This window comes from Melanotaenia boesemani, chromosome 16 (assembly GCF_017639745.1).
Source record: "Melanotaenia boesemani isolate fMelBoe1 chromosome 16, fMelBoe1.pri, whole genome shotgun sequence".
Lineage (NCBI taxonomy): Eukaryota > Metazoa > Chordata > Actinopteri > Atheriniformes > Melanotaeniidae > Melanotaenia > Melanotaenia boesemani.
In genome coordinates, this window is record NC_055697.1 from 1,727,971 (window position 1) to 1,753,198 (window position 25,228).

At 39.3% G+C, this 25,228-nt stretch overlaps 1 long non-coding RNA gene across 1 annotated transcript; it reads right to left on the reverse strand.

The window, feature by feature from the left end:
* Positions 1-213: 213 nt before the first annotated feature.
* Positions 214-25,068, reverse strand: LOC121655234. The gene is made up of 4 exons (XR_006013108.1): positions 25,058-25,068; positions 19,967-19,977; positions 6,703-6,704; positions 214-391 (listed from the first exon to the last, which is right to left on the reverse strand). It is a non-coding gene; the product is annotated as an uncharacterized LOC121655234 (long non-coding RNA).
* Between the last annotated feature and the right edge of the window lie 160 nt (positions 25,069-25,228).

Below are 25,228 nucleotides of genomic sequence, written 5' to 3' on the forward strand. Positions count from 1 at the left end.
TTGAAAACATTCTATTCCACTCGATAAATTGTTTAGGGGGTGCTTCAATCGACAGTGCTAGAAATATATAAAGCAGTTTGGGCAATACTGTCATTTTTACTAATTCAGTTCTATTATATTACATATTCATTGGTAGTAGCGACCAATGATTCAGCTCTGCCTTAATATTTGATGTTAAAGGGCTGTAATTATGTTTAAAGAGATCCCTAAGATCTCTAAGTAGTTGAACCCCTAAATATTTGATTAGTCTGCTACTCCAATTACCTTTTAAAAGTTTTAGAATGTTCTTATTTGGTTTATAATTAAACTTTAGAACTTGTGTTTTGGAGAGTTTTATTTTATAACCAGAATATGAGCCAAATGTGTTAAGTAAAGAGATTAGTGGAGGGAGCTTATCATCAGAATATAAATTTGAATCAGGCTGTATCGTGGACCCTTTAACTGACATGTTGCAACTAGGGCTGTGCACGTTAACTCGTAATGCATTAATTAATTAATGGCATTAAATTTTTATCACACTTGAACACAGTTTTTTTTCTTAAAGTTCTTGACCACTGGCTCTGAACAGAGAAAAAACATGCAGAGTCTTTATTACAGTGAAGAGACGTTTTCTGTCTGGCAGAAAAGAACCGACATTTCTTTTTGTCCGTTCAAACCCAAGAGGCAGAAAAATGTGGAAAACCAGGAAACTGCTTCCAAACCACAATGAGAAATGTAGTTTTTTATTTAATCTAAATGTGGTTTTATCCTGGTGGATTTAAGTTTTGAGGCAAGACAGCAAAGGTAAGACATGTTTTCTGACTTTTACAAACGTGCAGCATAAATCGGGTCTTCTTCTGCCTCTGGTTCAGTGAATCTTGGTCATATTAAGATGAAACTTCCAGCTGTGGAATCTGTGAGATGTCAGCTTTCAGTAGAGGAGCCGTTTGTTCGAGGAGGCATCATCTGTGTTTTTTGGACTTTGTGTACCTGGTCTTTTAATTATTGTTGTCTTAACTGTGTGTGTTGGTGATAGAAATGGGTTTACTGAGCTGGTAGCTGAGATTCTGGACTTTCTGTGGATACCACACATGTTTATAGTTACATCTACAGACCTGACGCTACACCCGGAAACCAGATGTTAACCCTTAACTCCCGGTAGCGGAGGCTGCAGGTGCAGAGGTGAAGCTAAACAGTCAAGCTAAGAATGAAAGTTTAGAGAATTTATATCCAGAAACCTGGATAATGAAGCAGTGAAGGTGCATGGATGGAAGTTATTGTGCATATTGTGAATATTTCTCTCTCCTCACCATCTAGAAGCTGTGAGATTCTCATCCTGCTTTCTGTCTGTTCACCTGATGCTGATATTCATCACATATTGTTCCTTCTGTGTTTAGAAGGAAGCAGCTTCACAGCTTTAAATCCATCCTGCTGACTTTTTACCTTTTAGTTAGTAAATCCTGAATATTTCATCCTTCTTTCTAATAAATATGTGGTTTTATATATGAAGAAATATTTTAACTGTTGCTGTTTAAAGAGAAAACTGCTGCTAAACCTGTTTATGTGTTTAGTGCAGGGGTCTGCAGCCTTTCCAATCCAAAGAGCCATTTTCCCCTCAGCCAGCTAAATAAAACTCCTTTAGAGACGCAGATGTTACCAGACTTTTGGAATAAAGACAACTTATAAATGCTGATAAACATGTAACATGTGGCGGCAGAAGTGAGGACCCAAATGCAGTCAGTCAGGATCGGTGCAGGTAAAATGGTTTATTGCCAAGATGCAAGGCAAAGAAGCACACATGACAGGGAGTATACCACATAAGGATCTGACCAGGAGTAACTGAAAACCAAGGGCATATATAAATGGAGGGAGTAATGGGGAACAGGTGAAGTGGATGAGTAATTAGACCAGGTGATCTAATGAGCCAGAAACAGAAACAGAGCATATGAGGGAAAAACTAACTTAACATGTCAAAACCAAAAACCCAAATTGTGATCTTAAAGTAGAAACTAAACATGACAAAAACCAGAACTATAACCCAAAACTAAAAAACGTCATACATGATCCATACACAGCCCACGATCATGACAAAATATCTACTACAGGAAATTTGTTGTCATTGTTAAGAATCACATTTTCAATTATTTTTTAGTTACTAAAATAAAGAAAAACATAAAAAAATTTGCAAAAGGAGGATAAATAGTGATTTAGTGTTTGTAAACTAGAATTTTCTGCATTTTCTTCATTTAGCAGCAGACCTTCTTTTACAGCAAAAGAACATTGTGTGCATAACAATGTGATTAATTGTGATTAACTGCAGCATTTCATGCGATTTTAAAATTTTAATGGTAGAACAACACTAATCACAACTGATTTAACACAATTGCTTTCTTTCAGATCAAATCAGTACAATCTCCTTTTCTCTGGATCAAACATTTAAATCAAATCAAATCAAATCAATCAAATCAAGCCCTTTTCATACCAAAGGCAATACAAAGTGCTTTAAAAGATTTAAAAAAAATTTAAGCACAATTCAATTCATGCATATTAAAAACAAAATAAGCCTTTACACATCAAAATTGAATTACCTAAAAATTACCCCCCTCCTTGGTCCTCAGCCTTGGAACGACTAAAAGGCTGCTACCAGAGGGCCTCAGAGTCTGTGAGGTTTCATCATTTAAAAGAAAGTCTGATAAAAAAAGAGGGCCCAAGACCATTAAGACATTTATAAACTACTAAAACAACCTTAAAATCAATCCTGAAACGTCAATGCAGCGATTTTAAAACCGGTCTGATGTGTTCCCGTCCTCTGGTCCTCGTCAGAACTTGTGCCGCCGGGTTCTGAAGTAGCTGTAGGTGAACAAAGAATGAAATGAACAAAAACAGACAGGATGTTGTTGCCATGGAAATGAAAACTGAAGAAAAAATGTCTATAGACATTAATTCAGGATATAGTGGAAAGCTTCCTCTTATTTAGAGTCTCAGACCAAATATTTTTACTACCTAGTAAACAGGCGAGTACTCGCTGACTTCGTCACACCTTTAGATATCCACATTTTCCTCATCAGATTATAATCAGACATTTTAGTTCTTCATGTTCTTTGACAGATATTTGTTGTATCCATGATCGAGCCAGATGTTCCATTTGAGTCAATAATCATTGATGTATTGATTGAGGGATTGTTACATCATTAGCGATTTAATGAGCTATATTTAAAGTAGAATTAGCATTAGCATCCTAATTAGCTTCAGATGATGTTTACACACTTTCTTAGTGAGGCGCAGTTTAACTGCAATGTTTAATCAGTCCGACCACAGCGGTGGCTGAGCTCATCAAACTGGTTTATATTTGGAGACATGATGAAAGTGCTGCCTCAGCTCCAGATCTTTCTTGTTGGGGTTTGAAGCAGCTGTTTTCAGTCATGCCTGCTGGCTGCACATGTCATGCGGTGATCGTATAAAGTGGGCTGATTTAGGGGGTGTGGTTTCGCCTGCTCGAAGCCTCGAACTGATGAAATGATGAAATGATCCATACACAACCACACACATTTAGTTTTTTAATATTTAACATTTAAAGCCTTGATGCTGGATAACTTTACTATAGATGTTCACAAAGGAAACATAGCCGAAGTCATTCATGGCTTTTAGTATTTAACAAAGTCTGAACGCACAACTTTTAATGTTTTTAAAAAGGAAGAGTTTGTTTTAAAACATTTGCTGTTCTATCATATGAGAGTGAATAAAATGTTCCCTATGGATCTTTTTTGAATAATAATAATAATTATTATTATTATTGGTGAGGGCTGGTGAATATGTGTGATAACAATAATAACAATAATTTTTATAAAACTACTGGAGATCAAAATCAGGCAGAAAAAATAATGTTTGTTGCATTAAATTCATCAGTACTTGAGATAAATGTAGTATTATCTCTAACTTAAGATGTAGCCTGTTTGGAAGAGAGTGTGTATAAGTGGAGTTCAGTGCTGTCTCGTGTACTGAGGTGTCCTGGGAATCTGGGCACAGCAGAGCAGTTGAGATGAAGCCTGAAAGTTTAATCCAGCCGAGCAGCCGCACCCTACGCCGCCGCCTGCCATACCAGCCACATTCTCACTCTGCCAACAGAGCTGGAGGCACAAATCCTCCAGTGTGGCAGATAGATCACACCAGACCAAAAGTTTCTGAATCGTCCAGACAGAGATGACACAGGTAGCTCTACAAGGCTTTAAATTTATTTAGTTATTTCTCCCTGTCCTCTGGACTCAGCTCTGCAGCGGTGGATGATGTCAAATAAAAGGTCTGGATGGCTTTGGTAGGGGCATTTTGAAATGCATGAAGAACCCTTACTTATTCCTCACCTCCAGAGATGTCAGATAATTCAGACTTTGGTTACAAGAAAAAAAAAAAAAAAAAATCAGCCAGTAAGTGAAGAGGGTTTGGTGTCTGATCGATAGTCTGATCATTCATCAGTTTCACATTCACAAGGAGACCTTGGGCTCGGCTTTGTTTTCAAACTGTTTATGAGCTTTCTGGTTTTGATTTAGTCTGGAAAAATTCCTCTCTATAAAATATGGTCACAGAATGTTTATTTAAATTCAGTTCAACTTTATTTATACAGATTTACAATGAAGATCTCTCAAGGTACTCGTACAGGTACGGTTCAATTCAATCCAATTTGTTGTAGTCCATTTATAATCCAATTAAAACAAATCCATCATGTGATCCACATCAGCCCAGTTTATACTGTTTTCATACAAACCAGTTCATAAAATAATGATCTAGCTGAAGAAACCAGTGGATTGAATCAGATCTTCCAATTGATTCAATCCTCCATCCTGAGCTGCACCAGGAGTCAGTGGAGAGAAAAACCTCCATCAAAACCAGAACCAGGAAGAAAAACCTCCATCAGAACCAGAAGAGGAAAGAAAACCTCTATCAGAACCAGAACCAGGAAGAAAAACCTCCATCAGAACCAGAAGAGGAAAGAAAACCTCCATCAGAACCAGAACCAGGAAGGAAAACCTCCATCAGAACCAGAAGAGGAAAGAAAACCTCCATCAGAACCAGAAGAGGAAAGAAAACCTCTATCAGAACCAGAACCAGGAAGGAAAACCTCCATCAAAACCAGAACCAGGAAGAAAAACCTCCATCAGAACCAGAACCAGGAAAAAAAAACCTCCATCAGAACCAGAACCAGAACCAGGAAGGAAAACCTCCATCAGAAAAAGAACCAGGAAGGAAAACCTCCATCAGAACCAGGAAGCCAGATGTACTATAAGATTTATCAGACAGGAAAGTTTGAGGAATGATGATGATGATGATGTGAAGGTAGAGAGGGTGTTTGCTCTGGGTGGAAAAAAAAGTCACTTTTAAGATGCATTGTGATGCGGATGTAAATGATTTAGACGTGATGTACAAATGCTAAAAATGTTGATTATTTACTGTTACAACAATGTTGAGGAACACAAAGGGTAGAAGTCGGACACATCTGACATGAAAAGTCAGAAGTTAGTTATTGCATGCGTTCATGACAATGCAGCCAATATTGTCGCTGCCAACAACCCCAGCAGAGTGAACTGGACTTCAGTTGCCTGCTTTGCACTCACACTCCAGCTGGCTATAAATGACGGATTTTCACTGTATCTACATCGGGTAATATCAGCGGCTAATAAACTTGTTAGCCATTTCAGTCACAGCACTGCAGCGACCAATGCACTACCAAGGAAACAGGAGCAAATAGGCCTCCCGATGCCCCGGCTTATCCAGTCGTACAAAACTGGGTGGAACTCCGTGTGTGAGATGTTTGATCGGCTGGTGGAGCAGCAGTGGGCTGTTGCTGCTGTCGGACCGAACTGTGACCAAAATTCAAGACGCCAGGATTGTGGAGTTGATGGATGAGTACTGGCAGATGATGGAGGAGACCCAGCCTGTGCTGTCAGCACTTAAATGTGCCACCACGGTCATGTCTGCTGAGAAAGACGTCTCCATCTCGAACTCTTATCCCATCACCTTCGGTCTCATCATTATCCACCTCCTGCGCCGTGAAGAAGACGGGCCCTGACTCATCGAGTCCAAAGCTGAAGTACGGTCCTCCCTCATCACGCCAATGAATGCAAGTTAAACTTTTTATGTTAATTTAAATTATTTCCCCAATAAATAGCCAGTTGGAGTAGGCCTGATTATATGCTCGCTTGCCTCTTATCTGCGTCGTGTTGCCTATTTAGATCTTTCTTATGGATTTCCGCCATCATTTACAGGTTCAGTCTGATGAGTTTGTGTTATCCGCCCCATGATCGCCTCAATGCTGGACCCTCGTCACAAGCACCTGAACTTTCTTACACCAGTACAGAAAATGGCTGCTAATGTGAAACTGGTTGAACTGGGAAAGGAAATGGAGATCGGTAGGGCAGCTGTCCCAGAGCCTGGTGGACACAAGGACCCTGGGTTGTCTATCACAGACGAGGAGAGTGCAAACACTGGAGTCACGGCCTGCCAGTCCCAGGTCTCTGCTATGACACAACTCCTTGGGGAGTGCTATACCACTCAATGTGAGTCTGGCATTGAAGCAGAATTTCAGAACTTTCTAAGGGAGGCTGCCCCACCCCTGGATTGCACCCCTACAGACTGGTGGAAAATGAATGAAATAAGGCTCCCCAGGCTTGATAAGTTAGCACGAAGGTCCCTGTGTATCACAGTGACGTCAGTCCCCTCAGTGTTTTCGACGGCTGGACGGACGGTCACCAAGGTGTGTTGGTGTCTGACCCCAGAGCATGTAAACATGCTCGTCTTTCTCAACGAAAACCAGCAGACTGGTGCTGAAGTTATATGTGAGTTACTGGTTATTTTTCTATTAAACTTTGTTAATGAGCCTATTTCATTGTTAGGTAAGCTGAGCTCGCTCTCACCCTCTTTCTCAACTCTGTGCCTTTTTTAAAGTTTTGTTTTACTTTTAGCAAAACCTGTCAGACCAAACTCTTATGTTTTTTTGGATATTGATTAACATGATTGTTTTTTATATATTATTATTTTGGCCAAAAAGAGGGTCAGTTGTGTTTATGAGAACCGGCTGCTGGCTGTAGGCTCTGCTGCTTAAAAATGCATATTTTCAAATGTAACTATTAAATGAATCCTGTTTAACACAAGAGTTGTTCATCTTGTAATAAAGATCTCAATGTGGAAACACACTTTTTTTTTTTCAAGTTTCACTGCATTTTAATATACACCCTGGTTCCACAGAGAGGGCTCTGATTACTGAAGGTTCATGTCAGATGTTAGGCACAATTATTGTCCTCAAAACATGAACAAGCTCACTTTTAGGAAAGCTTTTGATCCTCTAACAAACTGGGGATCTGGAGAGATAAAGGAGATGAAGAGGATGAAGATGTTCTGTTCAAGGAAGCATCTGCCATTTTCCACTTACCTTTTTTTTAAAGCATCTTGGTTTTAATCAGGCTTTGAAGTGTTCTCCTCTCTATCTTTCTTTCAGCTCCACAAGCTCCTGTTGTGTTTCGCTAATGAAAAAAAACTGAGGGCAAAACAAAATCAAGGATATTAATTCCAGGCTATTTAAAGCAATTCTAAGCCAACATGGCCTCAATTAATGTAAAACATCTAAGAAGTTCATTAACATTTTTCCTCTCTGAGCTAAGCATACTCTTCTAGACTCTTTATGCCAGTTCATTTATTAGCTTTTAAAACACAGAAAGTCTCGATAATTGCCTGCAGTTAACTGTCAGCTGAACAAACATGAAGGCATCTTTTGTAATCGCAGCAACTGAAAGGCTAATCAGATGCCCCCAGACACTGTTAGCTTGGCAGAGATGATTAAAATACCAGCACAGTGCACCCCGTCTGCCTCACTTTCACCACCATGGTCTTCCTCCAGCAACACCTTTCACAGCAAACCATGAACCCCCACCAGCTTTGACCAGCTCAGATTGGACAAAGAGAGATGGAGTAAAAGAATAACTGTAGTTCCCACTGAAAAGAAGTGCTTTGCATGCTGTGATGAATCAAGGTCCAAAATCAATCCAGAAGTGTACAGCAGAAGCACCCATGGCTCCAGTATAAAATATGTAAATTCAGCAATACACAAATTTTAAAATAAAGAATAATACTTAAATTATCAAGAGGTCTTATATCCATAAAACTCCTCTTGACAAAGCAAATTTGTTTGGCACAACACAGCAGACCATCATTCTGCTGCTACCGTGCTGGACGGGACAAGATTAAAAAAGAAGAAGAATCACTTTTGTGTGAAACACTGAACCCTAAATAGCCTCTGATCCGTCCATCAGTGTGTGGATGTAGATAACAAGAATATCTCATTGCACTGGCTGTAAAAGTTTATACAGTCCAAGAAGTGTGTGTGAACGTGGCTTTAAGAGGTCTGCAAGACTAAAAAACACAATATAAACACAGTCCATTTAGCATTTAAATTACAGGCAAGTTGCATTCTTATTAAATGATGCATATTACAGTTAAATTCTAATAATCTGGGCTTCACAGTTTGAAAGTGGAGGTCAGTGCGAGCAGGGGTTAAACTGGGTCCATTCTCTCCAGGATTTAACTTCGGCACGCATCTCTTTTCATCGCGGAGCATTTAACTTCATTTTCCAGCTCTGGAGGAAAACAAAGTTTCTGTCAGTAGATGTGTTCAATGACCAGAGAGTCAGAGAAGGAAGACTTCTTTTTCTGTTAAATGAAAAATATTCACCTACTGCAGGGCATCAGAACACAGCCACACTGCTGCACACGCATCTTTTTCTGATGTGTGATCAGAAAAAGATGCAAAGAAGTTTGTCAACTTAAGTCATGCATCATTCAGCCTGACAGCAGAGTTTCAGATCAGTGGAAATTTAAGGAGAAATACATATAACTGGGTGCAAACTGCTAATATCTACTACAAACACTGTTTACACTTTACAAAATTATACTTTAGATTCAATGTGCACCATGACAATAAAGTTTAAAAAAGCAGTAATATTCTGTCAACTGAGAGCATACTGTCAAATAACAGGACAGCACGGTATTTTAAAACTACTGAAAAATTCTATAATAATGAAAAAATAGAAGTTTCTAGCTTTACTTTTACTAACACACCAATGTTTCCCCAGTCTCCTCATGTACCATAGTCCCACTGTCTATACCAGTGGTTCCCAAACTATTTTCCCCTTTATGCAAGAACTAAAAAGCCATGGACCCCCCCCCCCCCGTGTTGTACCCATGCTTGGTTAAATATTTTTATCACCATAAGTACAGCATTTAGGTTGAGCCCTGTCCTTTGATATAGCCAAAGTTAAATTTACAATGTATAGTCTTACTTTTCATTCTTAAAAAATGGACAATGTGTGAACATTAATCACAATGCCTCTAGGATTCAAGGATTCAAGGATTCAAGGAACTTTATTGTCATACCAGCTCACATTTACATGTTTATGGTACGAAATTAGAACTGAGGTCCCGGTTTGAGCCATAAGAAGGAGGGCAATAAGTGAAATAAAATAAGACATGAAGAAAAATAGAAATATAGGCTAAATATAAATAGAATATAAGCTAAATACAATAGAATATAAACAGCAAAATTTTTTAAATAAAAATAACAGTAAACACTAAAGAGCCCAGTTTGCATGTGCAGCCTAGATAAATATGTGCAAGTATGTATGTGCATGAGGTAGTGATAGTCCAAAGTATAACATTTCTGATATTAATATTAATGATATTGCACTTATATGGACAGCAGGTAAACATGTAAACATGTGGACAGGAACTCCCCTGGGGGGAGTAAAGTGTTTGCAGTGCAGGTCTGTTTGTCGGAGGGGGGGTGGGGTGGGGGGGGGGGGGGGGGGGGTGGATTCAGTTGGGGTGGGGATGGGGGGGTGGGGGCAGGGCAGCAGGGTTTGGGCTGGTGTTCAGAGGTGGGGAAGTAGGGTGGGGTCTACAGGGCATGGCAAGAGTTCAGCAGTCTGACAGCTTCGGGGAAGAAGCTGTTCCTGAACCTGGTGGTCTTGCTCCTTATGCATCTCAGCCGCCTGCCTGAGGGGAGGGGTTGGAAAAGTCCATGTGCTGGATGGGTGGAGTCCTTCATGATGCGGAGGGCCCTCCCCAAGCATCGTGCTGTGTAGAGGTCTGAGGTGGTGGGAAGGCTGCTCCCCATAGTCCTCTGTGCAGCCTTTACCACCCTCTGCAGAGCCCTCCTCTCAGCGGCGGTGCAGTTGCCGTGCCACACAGTGATGCAGGTGCAGAGGACGCTCTCCACCGCGCAGCGGTAGAAGCTCCTCAGGACAGCGCTCCCTAGTCCGGCTCGCCGCAGCTTCCTAAGGAAGTAGAGGCGCTGGTGTGCTTTCCTGACCAGCTGGGAAGTGTTGGTGTTCCAGGTGAGGTCCTCGGTTATGTGCACACCCAGGTACCTGTAGCTGGAGACCACCTCCACAGCTACTCCTCCGATGTGCAGGGGAGGAGTAGGGCGCTTATCCTTCCTGAAGTCCACCACCATCTCCTTGGTCTTCTTCACATTGATGCAGAGGTTGTTTTCTCTGCACCACTGCACCAGGTGTTCCACCTCCTCTCTGTATTCCGACTCTAATGTTCTAATGTGGGGTCCCGGACCCCAGGTTGGGAATCACTGGTCTAAGCTGTGCTTGATTTAGTAGTAGCACTCCAACTTAATGCATATATATATATATATATATATATATATATATATATATATATATATATATATATATATTCGGCAGGCATCCTGGCGAAAAATGGGCTACTGCAGCAGGAAACACTGAAAACTTCCAGGATTGCAGCCCTTGTACGACCAAATTGAGTAGACCTGGTATAGATCCTTATATCATCCAAGAAATATACAAGCTTTGAATTTCTGGTTGCCACACCTTGTAAAGTTAACTGTAAGAAGGAAATTTTACACCGTCCTTTACTAACCCACCACAGATACTGTATTATTTAAGAAGTGTGAAGCAGTTGCCAGTCTTACCGGAAACGGTTACTTGCTATGCCAGCTCAGAAGGGGGTGTTAACTTCAACGCCACCCAGACATTGGGTACCAAGCCCCAATGAGAGTTGAACTGAATGAGAGAGTAACTGACCTGAGGGATAAGATCATGGCTAAGATGTCAACCCCACGAGCAAGAATTCAGTGTTGACTTCCGTCACTGCCGTTGTCAGTGACTGTGTATTTATTTTCTCTGGTATTGTCAGACTTGGGTAGATGGATGGATGGACGGACGGATGATAGATGGATGATAGATGGATGGATGGATGGATGGATGGATGATGGATGGATGGATGGATGGACGGATGGATGATAGATGGATGATAGATGGATGATGGATGGATGGATGGATGGATAGATGAACGGACGAACAGATGGACCTGTGTAAAGCCGGATTTATAATCGTGCATGAGGTCGGTTACGGCGTCTCCGGTTTATGCCCCACGTAGGTCCATGGAGGCTTGATGCACACCTCCTTCAGACCTGACGTGCACCCCTGCTGCGCATCACGTTACGTTGAAGTACTGCGTCATGATTAGTCAATTCATTATTATGTGTTTCCAGATTTGTTTCTGGATTTCTGCAGTAAGTGCGGAAGAGAAACTGCAACATGACGCCGTCACTGCACTCAAGTGCGTAGTTTAACCAGCGTCAGCTGAGCAAGCCCTACCGTACGCAGACACTGCGCGAGCTTTAATCCAGCTTCATATTAATGGTGGTGGACGTTTTGTTCTGTGGTCCAACATGGCAAAACTGAGTTAACTCAGTTCTTGAGTCTCTTTTGATACAACTGATGGACTTTATGTGACTTGAAATTTAAATCATACACAGAAAATACATAAATAAAATGCTAATGCATGTGTGTGGACAAAGTTCAGAAAATGAAGCCACTTCAGGTCCCAAAAGCTATTATAAAACCTAAAATCAAGTTAAACAGTTAAATTCAGTAAATTAAAGGATTTCTCACTAACTTTACTCATAAAAGATCAGAACATTGTCCTTTTCTAAGTTGTGTTCCCTGCAGCAGTCGTTTAAGAGCATCTTGTGTCAGTATTGGGTTATCTCATTATGACAAGTAGGACTAAAACAGATGTTTATCCCACCACCAGCACAGCTGCACATGTGTGTTAATAAAGTTGGTTTGGGAGCAGACCAACTCCATAAACTCTCCATGCCTAAAAAGATTCATGCAATTAAAGGCTTTGTCTGTGTTCTGTTGGCATAAATCTTCAGTTTAACCCCAGGAAGCTCCGTGTCCTGCCCTCTTCAGCTGTCCATGTTTATATTTAGTGCTGCAGGCGGAAAGATGGAGCTGTAGTGTTGGTTTACTGTGAAACCCAACCCACTCTGGTGTTTTATAATTACACCAGGATTTTTTAGGTTTTGCCGTAACGGATCCATGTGCAGGTGCGCATTATCAAATTTCCTTTCTGACCTGTAATTCAGGTCTCGAAGGTTTTCATAGATGTTCCTGGTGTTAACACAGATTTTCTGCCTGTTAGATGAAACAACAGAATTAACCTTTCCAGTGCTCCATACTGGAATTTCACCAGTATGAATCACACCTGTGAAGGTAATCTGTCTTTGGCATGAGTTTGACATTATAACTATGTTGCTACCTAAAGTAAAATAACAAAAAAATCTAAAAATAGAAAACATGAGCGTTTGTATTCTTCTGACTTCCTGAAAGTAGATTGTGGTGCCTAAATGTATGTGCCTCCGACATGAGCCTTTCTGATCCACATTCCCGGGTCTGAAACTGCCTTTGAGTTCCCCAGGACTGAGATCCTGCAGTTCACTAGTTTCTGGCCTGACACCACAGACCATTTCACTTTACAGAATTATATCACACACCAACGAATAGACAACAACACACTCTTAAGAATAAAGACTTAAGGGGAAGGAAGCTGTGGTCAATTCCTGTTCCAAAACTATTTAACCGTGCTTCTAAAAGAGTTGGGTCTCTGAGTTAAATCCATCAATCAATCAATATTTATCTATATAACGCTTTACAACACTCAAAGGTGACTAAAGGGCTTTCCATAAAACCAGTTCAAATCCAAAAAAACATGAATTATGTAATTAAAAACAGAAAAAAAAAATAAATAAAAACATAATTCCATCATTTCCAAATCTCATCAGCTCATATTTTATTCCCAGTTGAACACAAAAAAACATGTCAGATGGTGGAACTGAGACGTTTCACCATGAGCTGATAGTGAATCTGATGCAGCAACACGTCTGGAAAAAGTAGGAACAGGAGCAACAAAAGGCTGGAAAAGTACCTGGTACAAACCAGAAACACCTGGAGGAGCATTGGACAACTAACCAGGTTACCTGGCAGCAGGTCAGTAACATGACTGGTATAAAAGGAGCATTTCAGAGAGGCAGAGTCTCTCAGATGGAAAGATGGACAGAGGTTCTAAAAATTGTGGAACAATTTAAAAAAAATGTTTGTCAATGTAAAATTGTGAAGACTGTAAAGGTCCACCATCTACAGTGTATAATATCACCAAAATATTAAGAGAAACAGGAGGAATCTCTGTGGACAAGGCTGGATGCTTCTGATGTTGGGGTCCTCAGGCAGCATTGTATAAAAACCAGAAATGATTCTCTACTCGAATAAACTGCATGGGCTTAGGAGGAACTTCAGGACTCACTAGGGCGTGGGCAGCTTCCACATCTGTGAAGCTCCATCAATGCTGAAAGGTACATGGAGGTTTTAGAGCAACATCTGCTCCATCCAGACAACGTCTCTTTCAGGGAAGACCTTGCAGATTTCAGCAAGACGATGCTGAACCACATCCTGCATCCATCACAGCAGCATGGCTTCACAGGAGAAGAGTCCGGCTGCTGAACTGGCCTGCCTGCAGTCCAGACCTTTCACCAGTACACAACATCTGGAGCATCATGGAAGCAGAAATCCAGCAACCAAGGTCCAGGACTGTAGAGCATTTCAATGAAATCTTGAATGAGGTTTATTCAGTTCTCTGCTGTTAAGTTTCATGGTCCCGTACACATTTTTCATTTGTTTTTCTTGCTGTATATTTGAATACATGCCCTACCAGAAGCAAGTATAATTGGAGTTTCTCTCCAATTATAGCAACATTTCTTGATATTTTTGATATGGTAGGAAGCACATATTAGGTAGTATCTGACATTGTCTGAAACATCCTCTTCCAACAAGGATAACCCTGTTGTTTCCTTGAACTTTATTCTTTTACTTATCAAGGTATCCTGTCCCTTAAAAAACACATTTTTAATGCAGTTATCAGGAAAGAAAGCACAAAATGACAAGAATAGTACCGTGAAATATATAGCTCGTTTGTGATGATAAAACCTGAAAAAAATCCCTTAAATAGCTAGTTAACTCATATTTCTACCCAGTTTCTCAACCAGAACAGCAGACAATGAAGGAAATACAGCACTGTAAGATTTCATCACAGGGTACTACATCTGCCTCTTTGTGGCTTGATAGGGAACAAGAGCTGTTTTTACTTTAGCTGTACCTATGTGGGGCTGGTTGCATATTGGTCTATACAACGTAAAGAATCCTCACTACCGCTGCTAAAACAGACTCAGGTTAAATAATCCCACATATAATGAACTGGAGGGTATTCCAGAAACAAGGTTTAACATATCCAGGTATAAAGCCTGGTTTCAAGGTTGTTAATTCCTCTGACGTCTTAATCTGTGTTGTCTGTTCCAAAACACCAGCTGTGAAGTAGTAATCACAACCTCGTGTTGGTTAAGCCAGTGTGTGCATGTCCACGGCAAACCTATGAAGGGCATCACCCACTGAGCCCCAAAATTACCATGAAAATGACCAAAAAAGGAAAACAGCTGCATCGCCTGCTGTGACGCTTGGTGGACGATTTTCAGTATTATTATATTATATTATATTATATTATATTATATTATATTATATTATATTATACAGAAATAATATATTAAAAATTTTAATCATGATTAATCACCATTTGTGACTAGGCCTGAAATCTGCCTAAATATTTTAATCATTTTGACAGCCCTAATTGCACACCCATGCTTTAAGACAATATGAGAGTTTGCAATATCCATAAAATGTTCATATTAGGTACACTAATATATATGTATAAGTTCTTGCAGCGCCTGGATGTCTCCACAAATGCACTTGTGGTGGCTCTCTCAGATCCCCTCCAGAGTTGTGCCCGTTACTCATCCAGTTTAAGGATGCACTGGATGAAATGTCTGTATGTAGTTTAGGTGATCTGTGTTTTTTATGTACTTATTTATTTACTAGTTGTGTGTTTTATATGTATTTTATTTGTGATTCATATGGACTTGAGTCTGCTAATAAACTTTACATTACATTACACTGGTAGATGCAGGGCTACCTTTGCCTGGTCAGTGCCCCTCCCTGGCCCCCATCTAAACTTCTCTGCCTTTTGATGTCCTCAAATCCATGCATAGAACCAGTGGACTCAGTTTTTCCATGTTGCCTCTGGACACCTCCGTGTCTCGCGGTCATTAATGGAGGATGCTGTGCATGCAATATATGTGTAAAAAATTTTAACGCAGTTAGTTACTGCCTTTAACACGTTATTTCTGACGGCCTCGGGATACGAGTATGATGAAGTTTAGTATTTTGCAAACATCCTGGATAATATGGCTCACATATTAGGGTTGGTGAACATTTGCACTGCTGTGTTAAATGAATGATGTGAGATAATTGCATCGTTGCAGGTGGACGGGGGATGCTGTAGGAAGCCTCTCATTATAGCTGAGCATTGCTTTGTTGACTCAGGTGCTCTCCTCCTTAATAATAACCATTCCAGGAGTTTGTGGGTGGTTGTTTTGGCCAAGAAGAGTCGTTCATTCATCTGTACAATGGCTGCATCTGTGAGGAAAGGGGGTCTTCTGAAGGTGAAGTTTTGAGACAAATGGAGTCTAAAACAAGTAAATCTGCATAATAGTCATTGTTTTCATATCACTTTCAGTGGCTGTGCAGAGTAACATCACCTTGCATGGTGTGGTTTGTCTCAGTGAGGGCATTTCACCCCAAACTTTCCCACTACAGCATTTAAAATGTGCAAGAAAAGGACCATGCCTTCTGGTAAGAAATATTTCTCCCATCTTTGCAGATCACATCATTTAATTTCAGCCTGAGTTAAGCTTGATCAGCTGTTGCTGTGTAGATTTTACTGAAATGGCAGCAGCTCTGAGAAGAAGTGACATCTGATATCCACCACCTGATGAGCCTGTAAATGATGTTACCAGGAAGAGAAATGAAAAAAATACAGCAGGAAACTTCCACACTGAGTCAAGATACACAATGTTGGAATAACGTCGACATGATTCGCTGCAGATGAAAAGCATTTAGTTCATCCATACAAGAAATTCTGTTTCCTATGTTTTCATTATAAGGTTTGATGGAAAACCAAAAATAAATGCAGTTTCCAGGTTCAGTGTATTTTTATTTCCTTTAATTGGTTTTTATTTATATTATATTATATTAAATTATATTATATTATATTATATTATATTAATTATATTATATTATATTATATTATATTATATTAATTATATTATATTATAATTTTGTATTCCACTTATATATCTATTGTTTGTTTTTTTTATTTTAAATACAGTTTCTTAGTTTTATTTTTATATTCTTCTTGTCCTTCATTAAGAAAAACTGACAAAAACTGACTTTTAGTTCTCCATTGAACTTCATTCATTATTTCTCAGACAAATCAAGTTAAGGCTAAAACACAAACATGGACTACAAAAAAGCCTCTTAGCTAACTATAGTCTAAGTCAAACAGGAAGCCGGCCATTTTGAAAAAAGTTTGTTTTTCTGTAATTTCTCTCTCTCTCTCTTTTTTTTTTCTTTTTTTTAGCCGTAACTTTTAACAAATTCCTCCTACAAATGATTTAGTTATATCAGACTGAGACTTTTTCAGGATAAGCATATAACACTAAAGTTAGTAAAAGCTTTAGGATACATCAAAGGGTGTGGTCATGGCGCCTGTGGGATGTTGGTGCGTTGCCATTTAACATGAGGTGTTTCTGTCTTTCACTTGTGTGTGACACTTAACATGTCTGTATTCTCTCGTCACCCTGGCCCAACTCTGTGGGGATAAAGATTAGCATGTGTTGTGGCAAACCCCTACCCCCCTACGCCGCTCGAGGCTTTAATTCATACTGAACTTGCAATCAAGATTTGTTGTACACTGTACAGTCGTGATTTTCCTTTAAAGGGAAAAAAGTTTTGGTTTTGATGGAAAAGTACTATTTATTTATTCCATAAACTAATAGTATCGTATCAACAGGAAAAATGTTGGTATGTTGGTGTAGCTAGTGGACTCCATCATAAGTGTAAATGCTCTCATTCTTGCTTGTGTACTGCAGTTGTTACAGAATTCCACCAGGGGGCGCATTAGAGAACTCAGAATAGATAGAGTTGCTCAATTTGTAGGATAGAAACAAAACTATAAACATGAAGAGTTGTGTGTTTGGTTTGCAGCTCCAGCGATACACCGGTAAGATGTGGGACATTTTATGTTTGGTCAACATAATTGTCTTCTAAACTTTCCATAATTATTTAGCTGTTGACCATGTGACTGTACGTCTGTTCAAACTGGCCTCTGCACTGCCCCCACTGGTTACTCACATATTGCAGTGTGCTAACTTGTGGCATTAATTTCTGAGGATGTGCACAAACGATTCTTCAGATAAACACAAGAGTGAGGCAGCCAAGATAAACACATACACATCATAGAAAGCATTAAATTCCCAGCCTTAGATTCAGATTTCACATGGTTTAGCGTATGTTTCAGTTTCTGCTTTTATTTATTCATTCATTCATTCATTCATTTTTTTTATTTTTTTTATTTTTATCAACTACCATACAAATCAGAACACTACCATGTTTGGTAAATTCGAACATTTGTGGTAATGGTAAAATGTTATTTAAATGAAGAGTGAGATGTTGAAAAGCTGTTTTGTAAAAGTATTCAAGTTAATGATTGGATAATAATTCCTCTGAACGGACACCACTGCTGTTCCTTTGATGAATGGACAAGCAGCGCTGTCTGGTAAAACTGGACAGGAAGTCAGACTGAAGAGGAGGTTTCAGAATATTTTTACAGGGTAAAATAAATTCATGGGTAAAATCTTTACTTAACTTTTCTGGGATACATTATTGATGTCTCATTTATTTTCATATTTAGAGAAATAATATGTTTAAATGTTGTAATACCACATTATCAGATTAAAACTGCTCTACTCTCAGTAAAATGAACTCGTGCATGAGCACATGCTTCACAGGCTGTGATGGATGATGGAGCAGCGACAGTGTAGAAGGATGCAGCCTGAGAGGAAACCAGCGTCGGCTGTGGTGTCCTTGACCTGATCACATAAAATAATCAGCTTATTGTCCTCTTACTCAGGAATAGTTGCCGCCCTTTGTGGAGTCAATAAGCCCCCGTTTTCCAGTTGTCCCAGCATGGTGAGAAAACAGATGATGACTTGATGTCTTAGATAAACCATGAAAAACTGCATGTGACGCACTTTAGGACAATAAAATCATTGTCTTTACAAAAACTGCACAAATACTGGATTTCCTCCATGTTTGTCTTGATAATGAGGATATCCTGCTAACAGTTGTCATGAACACCTTCCACTCGAGGTCAGTTTTACATTCTCGTTGGCTTTTAATATTTTTTTTATCTTTCTCAATAATAAAATAAAAGCTACCATATCATTTTCTGTACCACTTAGTCCAATTCAGGGTCATGAGGAAGCTGGAGCCCATCCCAGGAATTAGCAGGTGAGAGGCAGGTTTATCTGGACAGGTCCAGCCTTTGGACAGTGGGAGGAACATGCAAACTCCAGAGCCCCTCAAAAAGCTCTTATACATAAATGAAGAACCAGAACCAATCCAAGGCCCCCTGTCTGGTCTCCTCCAATCCCCAGCTTCCAAACAATCTAAACAGCAACTAAATGCATGACGAAGACAATCTCCAGCTTCACCGGATGGACAAACTGCAGCAGCAGAAGAACCACTTAGATAGAAGCTTTAATTTGATTATAAAAGGTGTAAATACAGCAGCATGTGCTTTGTGAGACACATCTGATCTGACCATCAGGTGGGCTCACTTCTTTTGACTCAACATGGCCACGTTGTTGTGAAAGTGATGTTTGTCTTGGAAAAATGAAGATTGCAAACCAGCAGAGATTGTGTGTGACTTTGGTTTTTCACTCATCGCTGACACCTGCCTTTACCTGCTCTCTAATTCAATTCAGTTTTATTTACATGCTGATTTGTAACAAATTCATCTCAAGGCACTTTTACAGACAGTCCAATTCAACCCAATTCATTGTAACCATATTATAATCTAATTCCATGGAGCTGGTTGCTGGTTTCTGTTGTGAGATCTGGCAACACAGTGGCTCAAGTCTCCGGATATTCAGCAGAGGCCAAAAGGTAAAGTCAACCCAATCATGGATGGATATGAGGGCATCAAAAACATGAGGGATGAAGAAGTTTTAACACCCACACTTTTTCTGTTAAGGGGGTTCAACACCTGCACTTTTCCCACATTTAAAAATAAAAAACAAAAAACTTTTCAGTTGAAGACTGAAACATGTTGGTAACAGCCGATTTCAGTTAGTTTAGTTTATAATGGATCCCCATTAGTCTTCTCCAAAGTGAAGGCTACTCCAAGTTCCTGTGGTCCACATCTTTTAATGCATAATAATAAAACATGAAACAAAATATTCAAACGTAACATTTAAACAAATATATTTAAATACAACAAAAAATACAACAATCTGATAGAACTTATGAACATGTTCTGAGATACAAATCAGAGCAGGACCGTCCCTAAAAAAGTAGCTGACTGGTGGTTAAAAGGATTTATACTTCAGATATGTAGGAACGGGTCTAGAAAAGTTTAGATGGGGGCCAGTCAAGAAAAACGGGGCACAAATGAGATAAACTTTTTTAAGGTCTTGATTTTATGTTGACAATTACTGACAGTCAATTCCATGTCTGTCATTTAGAGGTGGAGAGTGGTAACAGGTTTAAGTTCTCTTTCTGAAGACATGGTCTGGTGCTTAAAGGGTTAACAGTGGTCGGTAAAACCTGTGATATGAGAGACCATGTATTTAAAAAAAAAAAAAAAAAAAAAACTGGGGCATGCATAATCATGGCTTATAATATCACCAAAGACAACCACCTTTCACCAAATTCAAGTCTAAGTAGATAATTCTCATAAAGAAGATTAGATTAATCTTAAATGTAAAAACTTCCAGAAGCAGCTCAGCCTCATGATCCATTTCAGAGTTTGGTCTGCTTGAGTAAAATACAGTGTAAGAGTAAACCAAACCAAAGGTATGAAGATTTTCTGGTTTCCCCACCCAGCTGAACTCCCCATGGTATTCTGGTGTGAATGTACCCTGAGACAAAATGTTGTCATTGTACTGTCAGTTCCTGAAAGTGGAATTATTTTACTTTAGAAAACGGAACTTTATTTTGAAACAGGAAGTCAACTCCCTAAGGTTCTCATCTGCAGCAGCGCAACAGAACGTGCTGAGTGAGCTGAGAGCACATGCTGAGAAAAGGACCAGAAAAGAGGAAAACATAAAGTGGAAACACTTTACCACAATGGTACAAATCATATACATAAGTATATGTATAGTATATATGAACTCATGCATTAATTAATGATAGCTCTATAATGAATTCCTATTGCTCATGAACTAACGATGATCTCAATGTTGATTCATGTGATTACTTCATGCCTAATAGATCATCAGTTGATGAACATTAATTCACTGTTAATTCATACATTCATTGTTATGTTGACAAATTTTTCAGTTTAGACCAAAATATATCATGTAATTTGATGTTATTGATTTATTATTATTATTATTATTATTATTATTTATTTATTTATTTATTTATTACCCTGTCCTGTCCAGCATCCTAACATACAGAACGGTGGTCTGTGTGCCATATTTTGCTTGACAGATTTGCTCTACCAAGGGAGACATGTTATATACATGGCTGCCCTTGATATTTTTATTATTTTTATTGTAATCTTATTTTCTTACAAAAAAAACTTACAAAAATGAATGAAAAAATACAGCAGTCATCAAACGTACCTGCAGAGAAACATACCAACACACAAACATCAGCAACATCTAGTCAGAAGCAGACGGAGAGACGAGCACGTTTGTGAGCGTGCACGTGTGAACGTGCGTGTGTGGCCATACAACAAGGAAGAAATGTGTGCTTGCAAGAGGGCCATGATCACGCTGCACCCCGAAGCATCAGTGGGGGACGGGGGAGCCCGAGGCCCCAAAGGCCCAGCAGGTCCACAGAGCACCAAGCCCAGGACGGCCAACGCAGACAGAGTAGCGGCCCACTCAGACCAGAGCAAAGGGGCCCCCAGACCGGAGCCCCCAGGTGCAACGGGGCAGGGGCACCGGGCAGCACAGGGCGACGGTGAGCAGGTCCCGCAGGTGCCGGGCGCCGCGGTGCGGGCCGCATTGAAGGCCAGCCACCCCACAGGCCCAAGGGCCACCCATTACCCCCAGCAGAGCCCCGCCCAAGAACCCGACAGGTCCAGACCGCCCCAGGCAAAACCACCACCGGCCATGCCAACCCAACACCAAGTTATATTATACTATATTAATGTCACTTAGATAACCCAGTAAACAAAGGTTAGGACATGCAGGAATGTTACATCTAACCCATGTTGATAAATCCTCACAAACCTTGTTCCAGAACTTTTGGATGGGTGCAGAGAGCCATAAAGCGTGTAGGTAATCATCTGTAAACATCCTTTGTCCTGTGTAATGTGTATTTTTATTTTTATGCAAGATGCACTCAAAGATGTTCACGTGTTGTGAACATGGATGTAAAAGCACTTTGAGTGACTATTAAGGCTGTAAAATCACTGCATCAATGCAGTTCATTTATCAATAACACTGACATATATATGGAAATGTTTGTATATAAAATACAAAGCTGCTCTAAAATATTTACATTCAGAAGCTAACCTTTTTCTTTTCTGATCCGAAAAACACCACAGGTCCACCCAATAAAGTGAAAAATGCAGCCTCAATAGGATACACATTTCCATGTTTGCTGGACCAGTATGTGTACTTCACTGACATGTGCTTCTAAAAGTAGTCACATGGTGATACCATGTCTAAATAACTAACTAATGATCTATTCAGTACAAGTAAATCCTTATTCATTAAGATTTCATCATTACTTAATGATGACTTCAATATAAATGTGTACCCCCAAGTAAAGTCACATCAAATTCAATATGAAGTAACTAGTAATTTATGTCCGAGTTACAATTAAGTAGCCGTTCAACAAATTGTGTCTCCTTTAAAACAAACATATCAGAAATGAACTACAATCAAATCCAACTGGAAAGAACTTTTATTTGAATATTTTCTTTACAACAATCCGCTGGTTTACCTGTATTAGTAAAATGTTTACAGTTAAGTAAATAAAATTCCAGCTCCCATGTCTCTTCAAAGCCAGAAGAAACTACTTTGTACAGCAGACTTTGTGTCTTTCAAACAGGTCCATTTTGTTCACATTTTATATTGCAGTTGAACTACAAAACTTTCACAAAAACATTTCAAACATGTACAACGTGCTGAAAGAGAGCATAGAGAATGACCATAACTTGTATATTATCCTAATGGAAGAAAAGACAAGAAAGTGCCAACAAAAACCATTTGCATGTATACATAGACCCTCTATTTCTTCACTATGTCAAGAAGCAAATCTTTCTTCTTCTGGTCCTCAGTGAGGCTGGCCTCTGGGTCTTAGACACAAAGCGAGTGACACGACTTTGTAAAAGCAGCAATACTAGTTATTTTTGGTTTTTCTTAGAGCCGTGTGTCTCTGGATTGACAGCAGCAAGCTCTGCAATAGGTGCTTGACTCACAATGGTGAAGGGTCTCGTATGCTTCTGCTTTGCTTTTTCCTGATCTGACAAGTTTCAGCACACGACGATACCGAGCAATAGACTCCTCTGTATTTTTTACTGAAAAACAAACAAAAAAAAATGTCAGTATGTGGCGTAGTCTTCATGGTTCGGGATCGTCAGGCACCAGTAAAAGTAAAAGAAAAAAGAAAGAAAGGAAAAAAAAAGTCAGATTCTGGAGACTGGTTTGTATGGTTGACCATAAAGGTACTATAATCATTAACATATATTAAGTTTTAGGCTTAAATTAAAATCCACTGAACATTTAAAGACCAAGGCTCTTAGTTCATTTAATTGCTCAAGGCTTACAATAGTCTTGGCTGAAGGTTAGAGTACATTTTATTGCAGAGAGCCGTGACAGTACAGTTTTAATAGAGGTCATTATGACACAAAGCAAGAAATTAAGAAAAGAAAGCAAGAAAGAACATTTTTGAGCACTAATCAGCCAGAACAAGATCATTTTTTAAGCCCTGTTTATACCACAACTTTTACACGCAAAACACAAAACATTTTCCTTTGCGTATTTAAAGGAAAAAAGTGTTTACAGCAGTGGAATGACAACTATCTCTGCAGGGGAAACACAAATAGGGCCAGAAACTATGCCGTGTGCATGCCATGCCTCTTATGGGCATACCTAGGTGTGCGCTGCTTCCTCATGCTGGAAAACACAGCAGAGGTGGTGCGTGCCAGCCGCCAGTAATCTGCTGCATGTAACCGCTAGATCTTTCTCTGACGGCATGGATGCCCTGTGCTCTACCCAAAACAGGCCAAATACATTAAAAAGACGCAGCAGCACAAACATGCCCATCGTCGTTCTTTTTGTCGCGGGTTAAGCAGGGTCTGCATGCCCAAGTGAAAGATGATGTTCACATATAGAGTAACTAAGCTAAAACTTTTAATCTAACTTTGGAAATACCTCTGCGAAAATTCACCTTCTTGGATTTCTTCTTGTATTTCTGCATTTTCTTCTTTGCATCCTCCTCTGGAGAAGAGTCGAGTTCTGATGAGATGCTGGAAACACTGTAGCTGGTTTGGTTCTTCACAGGTGGACCAAAAGATGCAGGAGTGGACCTGCAGTCCAAGACTATAATATGAAAATATTGTGATTAGAAATTTATTAATGTTGAGCACACAGGGTAAACAAAGAATAACTAAAATACTGTTTAATAAATTAGGTCAGTTTCAAATGATGTAAAAGTGATTCAGCTGACATTAAACCCTCTATAACACAAAGAACTTCCCTTCCTCTAGTCTGGCACGCAGACAATCTGTCTCATCTGTGAGAACAACTTTTTCTTTCAAATGTTGGATTTGCTGATCCTTCAGGTCAATGGTGTGTTTTGCTTTGTGAAGAGCAACTGCCACGGTTGGTAAAGCTGCAGAAAGACACGATATCAAATAAAGCATTTTCTCTTTTATATCTAGTAAGACAACAGTTATTATATCAGCGCTATTAAACGTATAATAAAATGAAACAAAGATCTAAATGGCCGAACAATGATACTGTTCAAATATTTCATTTAAGAACGTTGGTTAGTGACTTAAAAACAAACAATTGCAAACTTTTTAATTTAATGTCCAAAATATAGCTTAAAATAAGTAACATTTCTACAGTGACATCTCTTTATTTAGCTAATAATGAACTTTAAATAACGTGAAGGGTTAACGAGAGAGAGTGAGCGGTTATGACCAGATAGCATCAGCAACATTAGCAAGTAAAGATAAAAACTAAGTTGTGAAATGATGTTACTCAAATTAATACACTGAAATTAAACCTTACTGCTGGGCTCTTCAATTAAGCTCTTTGGTGGGATCCTCATCCTCACTCTTTTGGACATGATGGCTACTTGCTCTGACATCTTTTGCTCAGAGTCAATGCTGTCCTCCTAATGAAGGTTTAACATTAGTATCGTTTCCGACTGGAAGCATGAGAGGATTTCTACTGCTGGTCCAGGATCTGTTTCACTTGTATTATCCCAGAAATATGAAATGTAATTCATTCTTGGTTGCTTTCCTTCGGTTTTAATTCTCTCTTTCTACAAAAAGCCAAAACCTGGAAAAGGGGCTGGTTCACTTAGTGACAGTATGTAATGTATACTACATGTCATCTATGTGACCAGCTTGCATTATAATGGATCTTTTTACAGCAATCAGCAATACAAATGCTTGTATTTGTTTGAATATATACATGAATATATATATATATATATATATATATATATATATATAATTGATAAGGGTGTTT